The sequence below is a fragment of the Salmo salar genome, chromosome 10 (genome assembly GCF_965601325.2).
Source record: "Salmo salar chromosome 10, fSalSal1, whole genome shotgun sequence".
Taxonomy (NCBI): Eukaryota; Metazoa; Chordata; class Actinopteri; order Salmoniformes; family Salmonidae; genus Salmo; species Salmo salar.
The window spans coordinates 67,422,408-67,443,613 of NC_138300.1; the positions used below are offsets into that span (position 1 = coordinate 67,422,408).

A 21,206-nucleotide genomic window follows, 5' to 3' on the forward strand; every position below is an offset into this window, starting at 1 on the left:
ATTTTTTTAAATGCATATTTTCCATATATAGACACGTCCTATGTGTTTTAATAATACAAATGCCTCAAGAAGTATCAGAATTATAATTTCTTTACCTGACCCAACTATTCTCCTCCTGCTGGCTTTAGCAGACTCTGTCAGTACTCTCCTGAAGTTCCCTGTAATATGCTACATGGGGAGTCTGCAACCTTTCTCATGTGGAATGCCAATTTATCTTACCATTTCTAGTGATCTGCATCCCAGTTATGGTTTTCATATGCACATTTTTGTGAAACAGTTTAATTTAATTTATAATAACGGTCTTCATATATCAAAAACATTGTCATGTGGTTAATCAAAATTCGATCCAAATCTAAATGAGAATGATACAAACCTAAAAAGTAATTCTACAGTCATTGCCAACTATGGAAAAATAGCCTACATAAAGCCATCAAATAAAAACATTGCAGCCATCAGGTAGAAAATAGCCTGATAAAAATAAATACCCTATAAATCCCGTTGGCTACAGATGGCCGGTCTGCAACAAACTTCAAACATTGTATCAACTTGGGTAGGGCCCGAAGCTTGCAACATTGTATAAAATATTCTGGAGCCTCAGAGTTTCCTGAGCCAGTGAGCTTGGGACAGACACAGCTGTCGGGTATTTGTGCATGGGATAAGAAGCAGTGTTTGACTTGGGCAGGAGCTCAATGGAGCTGAGAACCGGCACCTCAAATGTTCTACTTCTTGAGCTCCTGTTCCTCTTATAGAATATTATCTCAAAAGTATTGTGGCGCTCCTGCACCTAAATATAAACAGTAACAACACCCAAAATAAGTACCAGAACCTATTTCAGTACAAGTCCAGCACTGATAAGTTGTAATCAGGTAGGCCTATTTTATGAAGTTTCCACTGGATCAGACATGACATTTTTCCCTTTCATGCTGAGTGGTTATCGAAAGGGAGAGATCTGGAAAAGCAGACTTTGTTTGCTTGCTGTGGTGCGTTAAGCCAATCAGAAATACTATCAGGTCCACAAATGGGTACATTTATATGCCTACATTTACGCAGGCCGGGTAGCGTATAGGCCTACTTCTATGCGTGCGCGTCCTTACCCAACATTGACAGGAGTGCTTCAAACAAAAGACATTGACTAAATTGACAAAACTCGTAAATGGAATGAAATAAACCAAACCTTGTTTCTCACAAGTGTAGCATAGATTGTGCACTCTGCAAGCAATGTGTCCACTCCGACAATGACAACAGGAAGACTGGAATAATAATATTGAATGAATTAACAGAAATTACCATAACCAAAGTAACAAACACTGTAGATTAGAAATTATAGGAATTAACTACTGGTGATATATGTAATGGGGAATTGATATACACTAACAATCAAATGCAAACAAATCACAGAAGTAAGTTATGAAACAATGAATGTGCACAAATTGGCGGGAGAGGCATTCTGGAGAGAGAAGTGCATTGTGCATCTGGGCGCATGGTCAATCCGACGTCTGCATTGGCCATGCAGCATTTACGGTGATACTTCTTGCACTTCACGGAGCAGTGCAGAGTTGTTGTCAAGGAAGTGAGTTTGTGTTCTACAGGATGTACCGCCCCCACCTACCGTCAACCAATCATGTCAATGCGGAGATATACAGAGCCCTCTGTATTGTTACACAAATTGGTAGGCTTATGGCGATATGGTACGTAGTTCAATTTGGCCTCTGCAATTGCGTCACACCCTCCATATGGAGCCTCCAAACACATTTTTGGATCAAGCATAAATTGGTCTAGGCCTCCACAATAGACTAGTTCACTGAGATGGGCACATACATACAGTTTGGGGTCACTTAGAAATGTCCTTGTTTTTGAAGAAAATCTAATTGATCAGCAATACAGTATAGACATTGTTAATGTTGGAAATGGCACATTGTGTTAGCTAATCCAAGTTTAAAATTTTAAAAGGCTAATTGATTATTAGAAAACCCTTTTGCAATTATATGTTAGCACAGCTGAAAACTGCGATGGGACAAGAGCGTAACTAGCAATAGGATATCAAGAAATTGGGGAGAAGACGGGTAAAAGTAAAAAAAATGTAAATAGGTCATGTAAAAACCCTAACCGGTCCATGCATCAATACCGGTATATCGTAAAATATGGTATACCACCCAGCACTACTGCAATTCTAGTCTTTTTTTTTAAGCTACACTAAACAAAAATATAAACGCAATATCAAATGTTGGTCCCATGTTTCATGAGATGAAATAAAAGATCCCAGCCCGGTGGAGGAATGAATTAACGGATTCTGGGCGTACTCCGCCCATGAAAGAAATCAGGCCCACTCTCCCTGCCGGTCCTGGCAATGACTCTTCAGGAACCTCCCCAGCTCCTGGTTCATCCCCTCCATCTGCCCATTACACTGAGGCCTATACCCGGAAGTGGGGCTGACAGTGACCCCAAGCTTCTCCACCAAGGCTCTTCATACCCGTAATGTGAATTGGTGGCCACGTTCGGAGACGATGTCCTCCGGCAGTCCATAATGTCAGAAGACCTGCTGAAATAGTGCCTCAGCAACGTGGAGAGCAGAAGGGAGAACAGAGAGAGGGATGAAACAGGATTTGGAAAATCTATCCACAACCACCAAAATGGTGGTGAAACCGTCAGAGGCAAGATTAGTGACAAAGTCAATGCATAGATGAGCCCAGGGATACTGAGGCATGGGAAGGGGAAGAAGTGGCCATGCTGGAGCGTGCAGGAGGAGATTTGGTTTGAGCATACATGGAACAGGAGTTGACGTAACGAATAACGTCCTGCGCCAAGGTAGGCCACCATTACTTCTCAGAGATGGATTGAGTAGTACGAGAAATACCTGGATGTCCAGCGACGACAGCTGTGTGTGCCCAGGTCAGCAGCCGATCCCCGTGGGAAAGTAGATGCGCTCAGGAGGACAGGTAGTGGGTGCAGGCTCCCTCTCCAGAGCCTGGCGAATGTCAACATCTACATCCCAGACCACAGGGGCTACAACTTGAGAGGTAGGGATTATGGGTGCACTCTGGACAGGATCCCCTCCCGAATCGTAGAGATGGGACATCGGCTTTGGTGTTCTTTGAGCCTGGGCGATAGGTCAGCGTGAAGTCAAATCTTGCAAATAATAGGCCCCACCTTGCTTGGCGCGGACTCAGCCTCCTCGCTGTCTGTATGTACAGGATAACGAATTAGTCCCTGGTGCCCTCCAGCCAGTGTCTCCACTCCTAATGCCAACTTCACCGCCAGGAGCTCTCAATCGCCGACGCCGTAATTCCTCTTTGTAGGGGACAGCTTCTTAAAGTAATATGCACGGATACAATTTTTGTGGATTACCTTGTCGTTGAGACAAAACTGCCTCCACGCCCACTTCTGAAGCATCCACCTCCACCACAAAGGATATTGTGGGATCTGGGTGTTTGAGCAATGGGGTGGAGGTGAAACGTCCCTTAAGTATACTGAAGGCCTCGTCAGATGCTGGACTCCAACACCAACCTACGGGGACCCCCCTTGAGGAGAGCGGTGAGAGGAGCGGCGATGGAGCTGAAGTTCCTGATGAAACGGCGGTAGAAGTTGGCAAACCCCAAAAACCGTTGTAACCCCTTTATGGTGGTTGGGACTGGCCATGACCTGACCGCATCTACCTTCTTGATGTCCATCTTCACTCCTTGCAGACTGATTTGGTAGCCTAGGAAGGAGACAGCCTCCTGATGAAACTGGCACTTCTCAGCCTTGACAAACAGTTGGTTAGCCAGGAGGCATTCCAGGACTACTCGGACGTGAGTGATGTGATCCTCCAAGGTAGCCATGTAGACCAGGATGTCATCCATATACACAACCACCTGGCGTCCAAGCATGTCCCAGAACACCTCGTTGACGAATGCCTGGAACACTGACAGAGCATTGGCTAAGCCAAATGGCATCACCAAGTACTCGTAGTGACCAGACATCGTGCTAAAAGCTGTCTTCCATTCATCCCCCTCCCGGATGCAGATGAGATTGTATGCACTCCGCATGTCCAATTTGGTAAAGAACCGGGCCCCGCAGAGCTGTTCGATAGCTGCCGGCAGAGGGTAACGGTACTTGGTGGTGATCTCATTGAGTCCTCTGATAACCCTCCATCCTTCTTGGCCACGAAGAAGAAGCCTGCAAACGCAGGAGAAGTGGACATGCAGATGAAACTTTGTTGGAGCGCCTCATGGATGTACTCCTCCATGGCTTTTGTTTCAGCCACCGACAGAGGGTAGATGCGTCTGCGCTGGGGCAGGTCGATGGCACAGTCCCAGGGGCCATGAGGAGGGAGAGAGGTGGCGCAGGTTTTAGAAAATACCTCCCGCAGGTCCTGGTATACATCCATGATGTTGGGCTGAAGGGCAACCACAGGACTCCGATGTGGAACCACAGGTGACGGTGAAAGCAGGTCCTCCGGCATTCGGGTGCCCAGCCCATGATTTTCATCCTTGACCATGAGATGGTGGGGTTATGGCGTTGAAACTAAGGGAGGCCGAAAATGATCTTGTGAGCTGGTGCACTGGTGATGAAGGGAATGTTCTCCTGATGGATGGACTCCACGGTGAGGGTGAGTGGTCTGGTGATGTGTATGATGGTCCCGGAACCTAATGCCCGATTGTCGAGTGCTTGAACCGGGAAAGGAGAGCTGGTATGAGGTGATGTTAAGAGAGGAGGCAAGGGTCTGGTCAATAAAGTTCCCCGTGGACCCGGAATCCACTAATGCTGTAGAAACAGTACATGAGGGACAGTCAACTAGTGTGACCGACACCAAAAAGGGTTTGGCAGAAAGTGATGAAGAGGGGATGCTCACGCCTGCCCCTGCATGTGGAAAATCACGTGACCTTCCCTATGCTCTTGTCGATCCCGAGTTGGGGCGTACCGGACACTGCTGGAGCTAGCGCCCTCCTTGAGCCCCAGCTGTCTCCATCTGCGTCACTCTGCCGCGGGGAGGCGTGTGACCCCTACCTACATGGGTTCAGGCTCTGATCCAAAGTGTTCACTGAGGGACGCTCCCAAAGTAGGTTATCTAGACGGATGGCCATCGCGATGAGTGTGTCCAAGGAGAGATTGTCGTCTCAACAGACCAGTTCCGTCTGGACCTCCTCACGCAGACCTCTTTTGAAGAGCGTACAAAGCGCCGGCTCATTCCATCTGCTGGATGCTGCTACTGTCTGGAAGGTGAGTGCGTACTCGGCAGCAGTCTGGTCCTCCTGCCGTAATTGGAGTAGGCGCTCACCCCCCTCTCTGCCCTCCGGTGGATGATCGAAGATACCTCTGAACAGAGCCATGAACCCCTGATATGAATCCAGCTCCTCCTCTGCCAGACGGCCGTAGCCCATTTCAACGCCCGCCCAGTCAGCAGAGAAATAACCATGTCAACCTTGGACATCTCAGTGGTGGGGGCTCCCACCTGGTGCACAAAATAGAGGGAGTAGGAAGCCACAGCATTTAGACAGGGTGCCGTCATATTTATCCGGGAGGGACAAACGGGCATCGCTGACCTGGGCGGGTTGCTGAATGGGCTGGCTCGCTGGGTCGACTATCCTCCACTAGTTGAAGGCAACGCCACTCAGGTATGTTCGAGAAACTCTTCCATAGCCGTCCCCAGTTGCACCAGCTGGTCATGGTGTTGACGAAGTAGGTATCCCTGTTCATCGACCATCTGGAACATGTTCTGATTTCCTGCAGCTTCCTTTTTGGGAGGCAGTATTCTGTAACGTAGATGCTGGGAGTCGAGAAGCAGGTGGTAATTTTAATATAACAAAGTACATGGCACGATACAACATCCTGACATGAAACACAGCAACAATGCTGCTTGGGGAAAGAACCTAAGGGAAAGCCATATAAAGGGGAGGTAATGAGGGAGGTAATGGAGTCCAGGTGTGCCTCATGATGAAGCACAGGTGCGCGTAATGATTGATGGCAGGTGCGCGTAATGATGGTTGCCAGGACCGGTGGTTAGTACACCAGCGACGGCGCAGGAGTAGACGTGACACATATGCACAAAAAGCTTATTTCTCTCAAATGATGTGCACAAATTTCTTTACATCCCTGTTAGTGAGTATTTCTACTTTGCCAAGATAATCTATCCACTTGACAGGTATGGCATATCAAGAAGCTGATTAACCCTTTAGGCCCCAATAGAATTCTAGAATGCTTCTGTAGATTACTGTGAATTTTTATAGATAAAGCTTATTTCCTCAGACATTTCAAACAAACAGACATAGCTCAAAAACAAAGAACAAGTGACAACCACAAGTTAACTTAGTTTTAAAGAGCATAACCTCTTCTTTAATATGACACCACATTCATGTCAATAGCTATAACACAAATTTTGTCTTCCATTGTGCAAAGACACTCACTATAAAAAAAGTATTAACACTCAACACAACAAAAAAACCCTAGAGTATTTAAATTGTCATACATTTGACTAAATGACTCACTCAAAATGTACCAGGTATAGTATATTATACTTATAAATATTATTTACACAAAAATACTTTTTTTAAATAATAAAAAATGTGACCAGCGGTCAATATTCAGAAAGTATGTCAAAACTCACACAAAGTAGGTTATTTGATTGACAACGATTCTTACTTCTGTAACAATGTAAAAATGCAAACAACTATTCAGAGACTATTTCAAAATGTAGATAACCTCTCTCAATAAGATTTAGTACAGACCAGGCCTGACACAAAATGTAGAAATAGTAGCTTATTTTGACAAAACTCCTGATACTTCAGTGAAGTATCAGATAGAGACAGATAAAGAGAAAACATACAAAACACAACAACTGTTCAGAGACAATTTTTTGGTTTGCCAGTGCTGTGATAAAAGTGTAGAATAAGAGATTTTAAGAATTTATCTGCACTGTATGTGTGTTAGCTAGCTAGCCAGGAGTAATGATTCCATACATTTTTCAAATTAACTGCCAGTATGTGACTGTCACAGAAATTGTTGTTTTGCTGAAGGGAGGACCAAGGCGCAGCGGGTATGTGGATACTCATATTCTTTTAATGAAAACACGCAAAGCATCCACAGGGAAAACAATAAACAGTACTCACGACAACAGGAACAGTTTTGCAGGCTCACAAAACACAGTGCAAAAACAACTACCCACAACCCCAAAGAAAAACACACTACTATATAGGACTCCCAATCAAAGGCAACTCAACACACCTGCCTTCAATTGGGAGTCCAATCACCAACACAACACTTAACACACAGAAACCCTGCCACGTCCTGACCAAAACTAATACAATTGCTCCCTCTGCTGGTCAGGACGTGACAGTACCCCCCACCCCCTCAAGGTGCAGACCCCGGAATGCACCTTAAAAAAGAAAACACAAAAAAATCCCCAATACCCCAACAAAACAATACACAATAACCCCTAAACAATAAGGGAGGGAAGGGAGGGTGGCTGCCGTCAACGACGGCACTGTGCTACACCCTCCCTCCCCAACCCACCTATCCTGGAGGTGGCTCAGGTGCGGGACGTGAACCTCGCTCCACCTTCGGCGTCGCCCACTTCGGTGGCGACGATAGCTGCGCCGGGCCGACGGGCCACTCGGGCTGACCCTGGCAGACGGACCACTCTGGCTGGGCCGGAGGACAGGCGGGCCACTCGCGCTGGGCCGGAGGACAGGCGGGCCACTCGGGCTGGGCCGGAGGACAGGCGGGCCACTCGGGCTGGGCCGGAGGACAGGCGGGCCACTCGGGCTGGGCCGGAGGACAGGCGGGCCACTCTGGCTGATCCGGGCAGTCGGGCCACTCTGGCAGCTCCGGGCAGTCGGGCCACTCTGGCAGCTCCGGGCAGTCGGGCCACTCTGGCAGCTCCGTGCAGACGGGCCACTCTGGCCGCTCCTGACTAGCGGGCGGCTCTGGCGGCTCCTGACTGGCGGGCGGCTCTGGCGACTCCTGACTGGCGGGCGGCTCTGGCGACTCCTGACTGGCGGGCGGCTCTGGCGACTCCTGACTGGCGGGCGGCTCTGGCGACTCCTGACTGGCGGGCAGCTCTGGTGACTCCTGACTGGCGGGCAGCTCTGGCGACTCTTGACTGGCGAGGCTGGGCTGACGCACTAGACGCCTGATGCATGGGCCTGGTACTGGACATGCCACTTGACGCTCTGGGCGATAATTTCTTTACCTCTGGATAAGATGAAAACAGCCTAACCAGCTCTGCTGGCAACAATTTCATTACGCATTTTTGCAGACGTTTACTGACACTGGCCATATTCAACGGGTGTTGTACACACATCACGTAATGTTAGCTAACGAGCCAGCCTGCTAACGTTAGCTAGTTAAACAACAATGAACAAATTGCCAACACTGCCTAAGTGCAACACTGCCTAACATTAGGCTCTAACTAGAAAAGCAAACGGCTCTGGGAAACAAATAATAACGTCAGCTAGGGAGCCAGCCAGCTAACGTTAGCTAGCTAGCTAACAGTACACTTTAGCTTGAAATGAAACCACTTTATGTCAAAATTAGAAACGTGTAATATATGAAAATGTAGCTAGCTAATGCTAGATTATCTTACTTGTATACATCAACATGCATCATGGACGCATCTCCCTGTCAGGAATGCGAAACCACACTTGCCCTTAGTTTGAAGATGTATTCCGGAGACAGCTGTTTTCTCCATCTCTTTAGCTATCATACTCTAATTCCATTGATTTCAAAACTTGATCCTCCAGAAAATGGAGAGCAACACTTATGCAGCTGCACTACACAATAAAACATTTTTAAAGCCGTGTTCGACAGGATTCACAACACAGACAGACAAGCTCAAATAGACAGATGACTTCAATACGGTTGACCAATCTTCTCTCGGCATGTCCAGCCCACTCATTATCTCAGACAATCATAGCTGGTGGGAAGGTTGCTAACTTTTTCTGTGGCTTAACCAACAAGGCTCATAATTTAATCATTTTATTTGTATTTACAGATAGCATACAAGTTTGTTATTAAGGCACATGAAAGTTCACATGTTCGAGACAACATTTCTGCCAAACAAACGCATTTTGATTAAAATGCGTTGCACGCTTCAATGGGGTAGGAGGATGTGTGTCGTTGTGATTCTGGATGGCCAGATAGCTAGCAACAATGACAAGAAACTGCCATGTGGAGAATCGTGAGTGGCTCGTTTTATCTTATCTTATCGTGTTATCTGGGCTCCTGAGTGGCCAGCGGTCTAAGGCACTATAATACCTGGTACGAATCCAGGCTGTATCACATCCGGCTGGGATTGGGAGTCCCATAGGGCGGCGCACAATTGGCCCAGCGTCGTTCGGATTTGGCCAGAGTAGGCCGTCATTGTAAATAAGAATTTGTTCTTAACCTGTTGGGGATAGGGGGCAGTATTTGCACGGCCGGATAAAAAACGTACCCGATTTAATCTGGTTACTACTCCTGCCCAGTAACTAGAATATGCATATAATTATTGGCTTTGGATAGAAAACACCCTAAAGTTTCTAAAACTGTTTGAATGGTGTCTGTGAGTATAACAGAACTCATATGGCAGGCAAAAACCTGAGAAGATTCCTTACAGGAAGTGGCCTGTCTGACCATTCCTTGAGCTTCTTGACTCTGTTTATTGAAGACTGAGGATCTTGGCTGTAACGTGACACTTATAGGCTCATAGGCTCTCAGAAGGCGGGAAAAAGCTGAATGATGTAATTCCAGCCACTGGCTGAAACACATTAGCGCTTTTGGCAAGTGCTCTATCAGAGGACAATGGGCGGAGGCGCGTGCACGAGTCGACTCCATGTTTTTATTTTCATTCGTCTTTGAACGTAAACACAGATTCCCGGTCGGAATATTATCGCTTTTTTACGAGAAAAATTGCATAAAAATTGATTTTAAACAGCGGTTGACATGCTTCGAAGTAGGGTAATGGAATATTTAGAATTTTTTTGTCACGAAATGCGTTGTGCGCGTAACCCTTCTTTACCCTTTCGGATAGTGTCTTGAACGCACAAACAAAACGCCGCTATTTGGATATAACTATGGATTATTTGGGACCAAACCAACATTTGTTATTGAAGTAGAAGTCCTGGGAGTGCATTCTGACGAAGAACACCAAAGGTAATAACATTTTTCTTATAGTAAATCTGACTTTGGTGAGTGCTAAACTTGCTGGGTGTCTAAATAGCTAGCCCTGTGATGCTGGGCTATCTACTGAGAAAATTGCAAAATGTGCTTTCACCGAAAAGCTATTTTAAAATCGGACATATCGAATGCATATAGTAGTTCTGTATCTATAATTCTTAAAATAATTGTTATGCTTTTTGTGAACGTTTATTGTGAGTAATTTAGTACATTTTTAGTAAATTCACCGGAAGTGGGGGTATGCTACTTCTGAACATCACATGCTAATGTAAAAAGCTGGTTTTTGATATAAATATGAACTTGATTGAACAAAACATGCATGTATTGTATAACATAATGTCCTAGGTGTATCATCTGATGAAGATCATCAAAGGTTAGTGCTGCATTTAGTTGTGGTTTGGGTTTTTGTGACATTATATGCTAGCTTGAAAAATGGGTGTCTGATTATTTCTGGCTGGGTACTCTGCTGACATAATCTAATGTTTTGCTTTCGTTGTAAAGCCTTTTTGAAATCGGACAGTGTGGTTAGATTAACGAGAGTCTTGTCTTTAAAATGGTGTAAAATAGTCATGTTTGAGAAATTGAAGTAATAGCATTTCTAAGGTATTTGAATAACGCGCCACAGGATTCCACTGGCTGTTACGTAGGTGGGACGATTTCGTCCCGCCGACCCTAGAGAGATTAACTGACTTGCCTAGTTAAATAAAGGTTACATTGTTGATCTTGATACCATGTCTTGTTTTGAGTTGTTTTGACTGATGGCACGTCTATATTAATATGGCTAAAATCCTCTAGCTAGATGTATTTGAGAGAGAACAAGTGCTCATTGTGCAACTTTATTTATGTTTTCAATAAACATTGGAAACAAAATATAGTGTACATGTGAACAATCTAAGCCAACCCCGTCTGTTTTGCCCCATACTGTAGTTGTGCACAGATCAGTTTTGTTGTTAAACAACCATTAAAGCAATCCAGTCTTGAAGCAAAGATTTTCTATTATATTGACAAGATAGTCAAGTGACCGCTCTAACAATGGAAATACATGTCCTCAAAGATGGAAGGCAGGCGGGAGGAGACGAGATCAGGTGGGACCATTCTAGCTAATGAGAGGGCAGATACTTGTGTGAACAACAGGCCTTCGTGATAGAAAGAGGACTCATCTTTGTATCTGTGCCATTCTTGCGTCTGTGACAGCATGGCCATTGAGTATATCTCCATTTTAAAGTAGTCCATTTTCTTCTTCATTGGCTGATTGCTCTCAACTCATAGGAATCCCCATCCAGTTGACGACTTTAAAATGGTGGAAGCCTTCAATGGCAATGTCCATGCTAAAACGGGTTAAAGCCATAATGAGTCCTCTATCTATATTTATGACAACTCCAATATGAAGTTGTTTTTTTCAGTGGCCTAAATGCCACGTGTCCACTTATATCAGTGCATTCGTAACAACCCATCCATTATGAAACTTCTATGAAACAACCCATCACTCTCTTTCTTGTTCAAATAGCCCTTACACAGACTGGAGGTGTGTTGGGTCATTGTCCTGTTGAAAAACAAATGATAGTCCTACTAAGCGCAAACCAGATGGGATGGGCGTATTGCTGCAGAATGCTGTGGTAGCCATCCTGGTTAAGTGTGCATTTGAATTCTAAATAAATTACAGACAGTGTCACCAGCAAAGCACCCCCACACCATCAAACCTCCTCCTCTATGCTTCACGGTGGGAAACACACATGTGAAGATCATCCACTCACCTACTCTGCGTCTCACAAAGACACGGCGGATGGAACCAAAAATCTCACATTTGGACTCATCAGACCAAAGGACAGATTTCCACTGGTCTAATGCCCATTGCTCGTGTTTCTTGGCACAAGCAAGTCTCTTCTTATTATTGGTGTCCTTTAGTAGTGGTTTCTTTGCAGTAATTCGACCATGAAGGCCTGATTCTCGCAGTCTCCTCTGAACAGTTGATGTTGCGATGTGTCTGTTACTTGAACTCTGTGAAGCATTTATTTGGGCTGCAATTTCTGAGGCTGGTAACTCTAATGAACTTATCCTCTACAGCAGAGGTAACTCTGTGTCTTCCTTTCCTGTGGCGGTCCTCATGACAGCCAGTTTCATCATAGTGCTTGATGGTTTTTGCGACTGCACTTGAAGAATTGTTCAAAGGATTTTTTTGGTTACTACATGATTCCATATGTGTTATTTCATAGTTTACATTTACATTTAAGTCATTTAGCAGACGCTCTTATCCAGAGCGACTTACAAATTGGTGCATTCACCTTATGATATCCAGTGGAACAACCACTTTACAATAGTGCATCTAAATCTTTTAAGGGGGGGGGGGGGTTAGAAGGATTACTTTATCCTATCCTAGGTATTCCTTAAAGAGGTGGGGTTTCAGGTGTCTCCGGAAGGTGGTGATTGACTCCGCTGTCCTGGCGTCGTGAGGGAGCTTGTTCCACCATTGGGGTGCCAGAGCAGCGAACAGTTTTGACTGGGCTGAGCGGGAACTGTGCTTCCTCAGAGGTAGGGGGGCCAGCAGGCCAGAGGTGGATGAACGCAGTGCCCTTGTTTGGGTGTAGGGCCTGATCAGAGCCTGAAGGTATGGAGGTGCCGTTCCCTTCACAGCTCCGTAGGCAATCACCATGGTCTTGTAGCGGATGCGAGCATCAACTGGAAGCCAGTGGAGAGAGCGGAGGAGCGGGGTGACGTGAGAGAACTTGGGAAGGTTGAACACCAGACGGGCTGCGGCGTCTAGTTTAGATGTCTTCACTATTATTCTACAATGTAGCAAATAATAAAAATAAATTAAAACCCTGGAATGAGAAGGTGTGTCCAAATGTTGACTGGTACTGTGTTCATTTTTTATTTTTCATTATTATTATTTTTTTATTCAAGCTTTATTTAACTAGGCAAGTCAGTTAAGAACAAATTCTTACTTACAATGACGGCCTACCGGCGAAACAGTGGGTTAACTGCCTTGTTCAGGGGAAGAACGACAGATTTTTACCTTGTCAGCTCAGTTCATCTCCCAGGACAAAGTGGCTAGTCAAAGCAAGCTATCTTAATGGCCATTAATGTTAAATGTATGTTTCGGTATGCCCCCAAACTAGTATAGTTGGTTCACAGTTGGTTTCGATATTTTAACCTGCGTGTCATGATCGCCTCTGGTGTGGATGGACAAAATCATCATGCGCGCATTGGCGGTGTAGTCAGCTTATGAAGGACACATTTCTGGGTACCTATGTCAGCCAGCAACGACGCAGTTGTGTTTCCATTCAGCTGTTTCACCAGCCACTTTCCCTTCCCCCAGATGGGTTCCCGTGATCACATGACTGTGCTACTGGAAACTGGGGGAAAGGTCGTCGAGCTGCAGCGCTCGAATTCTAGGCAAACGAGCAACGAATAACTCGCAACATTATAGCCATCATACTCTGTGATAATAGGCTACATTGTTTATTATTATACTTGGGCGAACATGTAATAAGCCACGATAATAAAGTAAATAGTATTATGTGACTGAATAATTGAATAACTGCATAAAAACGTGATCCATTCAAATGTCATCGCAATCTTGTTTGTTTAAACTAAAACGAAAGAAAAAATACATTCTCATCATGTGCTATACGTTTCTTCTTTTACTCATTCACGCACATAATACACATTTGTATCTTAAAATACCTTACATGGGAAATATTATTGGATACGTTTCTCTGGGGTTGAATTACAGGCCACTTGTTGTAAAATGGGGTCAGCATTTCCCTATGATTGGAATAGGCTATAATTCAGTGTTTCAGAGTCAACCTAAATTCGCTTTAGTCAATGTAAGAGGTATGAAGCTAGATAATCTAATGCAGTGTCTAATGATTGATCAATGATGCCTGATTAGGTTATGGCTTAATTGCCTTGCATAAGGCCCTCAAAGGACACACACCTGTACCGTACTCTCTCTGACCTTCCTCTGCTCTATTTGGAGGTTACATGTGTACCGAGGGCAGGTGTCCCATTTGACATTGTAGCGACGTTTACACAATAGCCTTGCAGCTAAAAATTTAAACAAACTTGGGGAATAATAAAGTATTTGCCAATGAGACTGATAGAGAATGAATGACCTCTTATTTGGACTCCTGCCCAATAGCAGTGTTATGATCCCAACAACAGTTAAGCGATTCATTGATAGGATACCTGCTGGTTTTGTTGTGAAACAAGATTGTGTCCTCTTGCTGTCAAAATACCATGACATGAATGGTAGGCCTACTGTATTTACATCCAAATAGTGTCTTTTCAACACAGATTGCTTACATTGGAGAGACAGTCAAACAAATATATATTTATTTGTTTAACCTTTCTAGGGAGTCATGACGAGACAGTGGTCTCTTTCGCAGATGATCCCTGCGTGAACACATCCACAAACAACATTGTTTTATACAAGTGTCATATATGGTAGTTATGACACAGGAGTAAGTGCAAACAAAGGTCAAAATACTAGATCTAAGTATTTCATTTAAACTTGGTTTATAAACATTTCAGTTTTATAAACACTTCTGTCTCATTGCGAATTTAGGTCTATAGGCGATTGTCTTCTTTACAAACATATCATAGTAGTAAAATATTTCTGTATGACCACTTCACCACGCTGAAGACTGAACACAAAATGTAACGTCAGAGATTCCCCTTACCGGGGTCGTCACCAGTTACCACAGCCACAAAGTCATAATTATGGCTAAACCCCGCCTATTTCTACAATTTATCTTAACCACTGCTAAAGTTATGCCTAACCCTAACCTTACATTAAGACCAAAATGCATTTTTTTTGTGTGTGTTTTAACGACATAGCCAATTTTTACTTTATTGTTTGACTGCAGCCACACTTCGAAAACTGTTTTAATCGAACAAAACAAAACACACTCAAACAAAGTATGATTTTACTCACCAGCCCTTTCTCCAAACGTGTATATTCGTAACGCAAAAATGTAAAAGAGGACTTTCTTTGAACGTGTCCAAGGTTGTGAGGCTTGGTTCGACCTCCCTCAGCGTTGACAGTTGCAAGGCGCCGTATGAATGGAGAGTGAGGACTTGCAGAGACCGCCCAGTTTGAAACGTCACATTAGTTCTTCTTTTCCTTCTTCTTGGGAGAGGCTATACGGACACAATTGATGGGTAGTTCGGCTCTTTTTACTGACTCGGATCTTTTCGACTCGTTCAGTCAAAGAACGAATGTTTCGACTCATTTCGTTCATTTGAGTCAGTAATGTCCAGAACACGCAGGATCCCTTATCAGCGAACGATTAACTGAAAACTCGAAAGAGTCATGATTCTACAAGCCTTTCGTTCACGTCGTTCACCATAAAGTGCTTATTGGAGATGTCATTTGTGACTGAGACATATGTGTGCTTTAAACAATGTACATTTGTTGATTGCTAGGCATCAAAGACACAGACATGCTGGTTTGAATTCAGGCTGCATCACAACCGGCCTTGATTGGGAGTCCCATAGGGTGGCGTTGTCTGGGTTTGGCCTGTGTAGGCCGTCATTATAAATAAGAATTTGTTCTTAACTGACTTGCCTAGTTAAATAAAGGTTAAATAAAAAATAAAAACGTTTAAAAGGCAAGCGATTGCTACTTTGAAGAATATCAAATATATTTTGATTTGTTTAACACTTCTTTGATTACGACATGATTCCATATATGTTATTTCATAGTTTTGATGTCTTCACTATTATTCTACAATGTAGAAAATAGTAAAAATGAAGAAAAACCCTGGAATGAGTAGGTGTGTCCAAACTTTTGACTGGTGCTGTTTATAAAATGATTCACATATTTTTTGGAAACTATATTTTTCTTTATTATTTTTGCTTACCCTACCACCCCTCCCCTAATTGGAGTAAACTAATGGACAACAACACTTAGGCTTCTACTTCCAGCTTATACATACTATAAACATTTGACGGACACAGTATATTTTACAATAGTTATCCTTTGTTTCTTTCCTCCTTCAGCTACCTTCATCAACTCCCATCTATCTTTGAAGACCATCCAGTTTTGATTTCTATTTGCCATATATTTTTAACTGTGCTGTTTCACAAAAGTTCTGAACCTATATATACATTTTACGGACACAGTATATTTTACATTATTTATCTTGTTGTTTTTAGTCCCATCCTTCAGCTCCACTCAACTCCTCCCATCTATCTCTGAACACCATCCAGTTTTTATTTCTATTTGCCTTATGTTTTTCAACTGTGCTGTGATGTTTCACAACAGTTCTGAACCTTTCTATTCGCATAGCTTCTACAGATTGTAAATTAAAGATAAACATTTTTGTTAAGAGTATTAGTATATTATTGATCGATTGACTATGACTATTCAAATCACCCTGCAGTGCTATTTTCAGAATTACCTCCAGGTAAATGTTGCAATTGTTTAGATGTTCCTGAACCTATGACCAAAAACAAGCTTCATATGGGCAATACCAAAACAAATGATCCAACGATTTTGTCTCTTCGCAGCAAAATCTGCAGAGCTGGGATGGGTTTATCCCCCATATATATAACATTCTATTGGTACCAAGAATGTTGTATAATAATTTAAATTGAAGAACTCAAACTTTTGAATCTGGCGTCATTTTATGTATCAGTTCATAAACCATGTGCCATGGAATCGGTACATCGAAAATCTCTTTCCAAATATTTTGCTATCTATTTGGCACAGCTGTAATTTTCTGGTCCTTACATGAAACTGGTATACTTTTCTATTCACCACAATTTTCTTTAATGCAGGGCCGACAGACAAGTTCCTTACTTCTCCCCCTTCCACTTTCATCTTCTATTTTTGCGGTAATGTTGCAATTAGTTGGTTGTCATTTTGGGTAGAGCAGACATTTCCATATATTTTTGTTAGCTGCATGTGTGACATAACTGCACCAGACCTATTTATTAAAGTATTTACAAAGATGGTACCGTTTTATTTTTTTTAAATCGATTAGTATATTTGAGTTTAACCATAATACTTGTTGTATTATTTGTTCGGTCTTTTCTCGTGGATTAAACTGAAATTTCAACCAACTTTCTATGGCTTGTTTTTTTTTTTAAATGATATTTTGGATAACCGAAATAACTGAAAATGAGAGGTTGTAATCTGAATAAAGGGAAAAAGGCCATTATTGACCATGGGGTGAGACATTCTTACTAATCTGCTAGAGAACCAGCTCAGATTTAAATTAACTTTTGTGTGACTGAAGCCGTTAGTAAGATGTCTAATGCTTTAATATTGAATATTTCTGCCCTCCCAATTCATATTCATTATATAAATACAGTGAGGGAAAAAAGTATTTGATTCCCTGCTGATTTTGTACGTTTGCCCACTGACAAAGAAACGATCAGTCTATAATGGCAGGTTTAATGGCAGGTTTATTTGAACGCTGCTCAGAGACAGAATAACAACAAAACAATCCAGAAAAACGCATGTAAAAAATGTTATAAATTGATTTGCATTTTAATGAGGGAAATAAGTATTTGACCCCCTCTCAATCAGAAAGATTTCTGGCTCCCAGGTGTCTTTTATACAGGTAACGAGCTGAGATTAGGAGCACACTCTTAAAGGGAGTAAGCGTCAGACCTCCAGTGAGAATCCTTGGCCCAGTATATCCTACGCCTGCTCCACGCACGGTACCCCGCATTCCCCAGCACAGCCCAGTTCGTACTGTGCCGGCGCTCCGCCCTTGCCGGGCTAGCGTCAGCATCGAGCCAGGACGGGTTGTGCTAGCCGCAAGCACCAGACCTCCAGTAAGCCTCCATGGCCCAGTACGTCCGGTGCCGGCTCCGCACACTCGTCCCGCAGTGCGCCCTCCGCTCCTCAGCCCTCCAGCGACGCTCCTCAGCCCGGAGCCTCCAGCGATGCTCCTCAGCCCGGAGCCTCCGGCAACGCTCATCAGTCCGGAGCCTCCGGCGACGCTTCTCAGCCCGGAGCCTCCGGCGACGCTCATCAGTCCGGAGCCTCCGGCGACGCTTCTCAGCCCGGAGCCTCCGGCGACGCTTCTCAGCCCGGAGCCTCCGGCGACGCTCATCAGTCCGGAGCCTCCGGCGATGCTGCTCAGCCCGGAGCCTCCGGCGACGCCTCTCAGTCCGGAGCCTTCAGCGGTGGTCTGCAGCCCAGAGCCTGCAGCGGTGGTCTGCAACTCAAAGCCTTCAGCGGTGGTCTGCAGCCCAGAGCCTTCAGCGGTGGTCTGCAGCCCAGAGCCTTCAGCGGTGGTCTGCAGCCCAGAGCCTTCAGCGGTGGTTTGCAACCCAGAGCCTTCAGCGGTGGTTTGCAACCCAGAGCCTTCAGCGGTGGTCTGCAACCCAGAGCCTTCAGCGGTGGTCTGCAACCCAGAGCCTTCAGCGGTGGTCTGCAACCCAGAGCCTCTGGTAATGATCCACAGGTCAGGGTTCCAGAAGCAGAGGGATCTGCAGGCAGAACGGGGGCTACGCCCGGAGCCGGAGCCACCTCCGGAGTTGGAGGATTGGCGGAAGTTCTGGGTGTAGCACAGGAGCCGTCATTGTCGGTGGCCACCCTCTCTTCCCTCCCTTTATGTTTAGGGTTGTTTTTGTGGGTTTTGGTGTGGAGTGCAGTGCAGTCGGGGTCTGCACCTTCGGGGGGGGGGGGGGGTACTGTCACGTCCTGACCAGGTAAAGAGGTCATTTGCCATAGTAAAATGGTCAGGGCGTGGCAGGGGGTTGTTTTGTGTGGGTTTTTGTTACTATGTGGGAGTGTTCTAGTTTTCTATTTCTATGTGTTGTTTTTCCATGTTTGGCCGGGTATGGTTTCCAATCAGAGGCAGGTGTCTTTCGTTGTCTCTGATTGGAAGCCATACTTAGGCAGCCTGTTTTCCTTTGGGGTTTGTGGGTAGTTGTTACCGTTTAGTCTTGTGTACCTGACGGGACTGTTATCGGTCGTTTGTTGTTTTTTGTTGCTCATTCATTAAAGAAAAAGAATGAGCACTTTACACGCTACGCCTTGGTCTCCTTTCAATGACCCCTGTGACAAATACATGCCCGTCTGAAGTTTGCCAATGAACATCTGAATGATTCAGAGGACAACTGGGTGAAAGTGTTGTGGTCAGATGAGACACAAATGGAGCTCTTTGGCCTCAACTCAACTCGCCGTGTTTGGAGGAGGAGGAATGCTGCCTATGACCCCAAGAAAACCATCCCCACCGTCAAACATGGAGGTGGAAACATTATGCTTTGGGGGTGTTTTTCTGCTAACCTGTTAGGACTAGGGGGCAGTATTGACACGGCTGGATAAAAAACGTACCCGATTTAATCTGGTTACTACTCCTGCCCAGTAACTAGAATATGCATATAATTATTGGCTTTGGACAGAAAACACCCTAAAGTTTCTAAAACTGTTTGAATGGTGTCTGAGAGTATAACAGACCTCATATGGCAGGCCAAAACCTGAGAAGATTTCAAGCAGGAAGTGGCCTGTCTGAGAAGTAGTGTTTCATCTTGGCTCTTTTTATTGAAGACTCAGGATCTGTGCAATAACGTGACACTTCCTACGGCTTCCATAGGGTGTCAGAGCCCGGGAAAAAGCTGAACGATATCGAGGCAGACTCTGGCTGAAACACTTTATCGCTTTTGGCAAGTGGCCACTCAGAGTACTATGGGCTTAGGCGCGTGCCCGCTTCGACCGAATGCTTTCTTTTCCTTTGTCTGTTTACCTAAAAGCAGATTCCCGGTCGGAATATTATCGCTTTTTTATGAGAAAAATGGCATAAAAATTGATTTTAAACAGCGGTTGACATGCTTCGAAGTACGGTAATGGAATATTTAGAATTTTTTTGTCACGAATTGGGCCATGCTCGCCACCCTTATTTACCCTTTAGGATAGTGTCTAGAACGCACGAACAAAACGCCGCTATTTGGATATAACAATGGATTATTTTGGACCAAACCAACATTTGTTATTGAAGTAGAAGTCCTGGGAGTGCATTCTGACGAAGACAACAAAGGTAATAACATTTTTCTTATAGTAAATCTGACTTTGATGAGTGCTAAACTTGCTGGGTGTCTAAATAGCTAGCCCTGTGATGGCGGGCTATCTACTGAGAATATTGCAAAATGTGCTTTCACCGAAAAGCTATTTTAAAATCAGACATGTCGAGTGCATAGAAGAGTTCTGTATCTATAATTCTTAAAATAATTGTTATGCTTTTTGTGAACGTTTATCGTGAGTAATTTAGTAAATTCACTGGCAGTGTTCGGTGGGAATGCTAGTCACATGCTAGTCACATGCTAATGTAAAAAGCTGGTTTTTGATATAAATATGAACTTGATTGAACAAAGCATGCATGTATTGTATAACATAATGTCCTAGGGTTGTCATCTGATGAAGATCATCAAAGGTTAGTGCTACATTTAGCTGTGGTTTGGGTTTATGTGACATTATATGCTAGCTTGAAAAATGGGTGTCTGATTATTTCTGGCTGGGTACTCTGCTGACATAATCTAATGTTTTGCTTTCGTTGTAAAGCCTTTTTGAAATCGGACAGTGTGGTTAGATTAACGAGAGTCTTATCTTTAAAATGGTGTAAAATAGTCATATTTTTGAAAAATTGAAGTAATAGCATATCTAAGGTATTTGAATAACACGCCACAGGATTCAACTGGCTGTTGAGTAGGTGGGACGCAAGCGTCCCACCTAGCCCATAGAGGCTAAGGGGACAGGACAACTTCACCGCATCAAAGGGACGATGGACGGGGCCATGTACCGTCAAATCTTGGGTGAGAACCTCCTTCCCTCAGCCAGGGCATTGAAAATGGGTCGTGGATGGCTATACCAGCATGACAATGACCCAAAACACACGGCCAAGGCAACAAAGGAGTGGCTCAAGAAGAAGCACATTAAGGTCCTGGAGTGGCCTAGCCGGTCTCCAGACCTTAATCCCGTAGAAAATCTGTGGAGGGATCTGAAGGTTCGAGTTGCCAAACGTCAGCCTCGAAACCTTAATGATTTGGAGAAGATCTGCAAAGAGGAGTGGGACAAAATCCCTCCTGAGACGTGTGCAAACCTGGTGGCCAACTACAAC

At 44.3% G+C, this 21,206-nt stretch overlaps 1 protein-coding gene across 2 annotated transcripts in view; it reads right to left on the bottom strand.

The window, feature by feature from the left end:
- Positions 1-15,232, bottom strand: part of cpt1ab (carnitine palmitoyltransferase 1Ab (liver)) — an 83,380-nt gene extending 68,148 nt beyond the window's left edge. For both annotated transcript variants that reach the window (XM_014123865.3, XM_014123864.3), the window contains exon 1: positions 15,068-15,232. The gene's annotated coding sequence lies outside the window, so the exon portion shown is untranslated. The remainder of the gene's footprint in view (positions 1-15,067) is intronic.
- Positions 15,233-21,206: the final 5,974 nt, after the last annotated feature.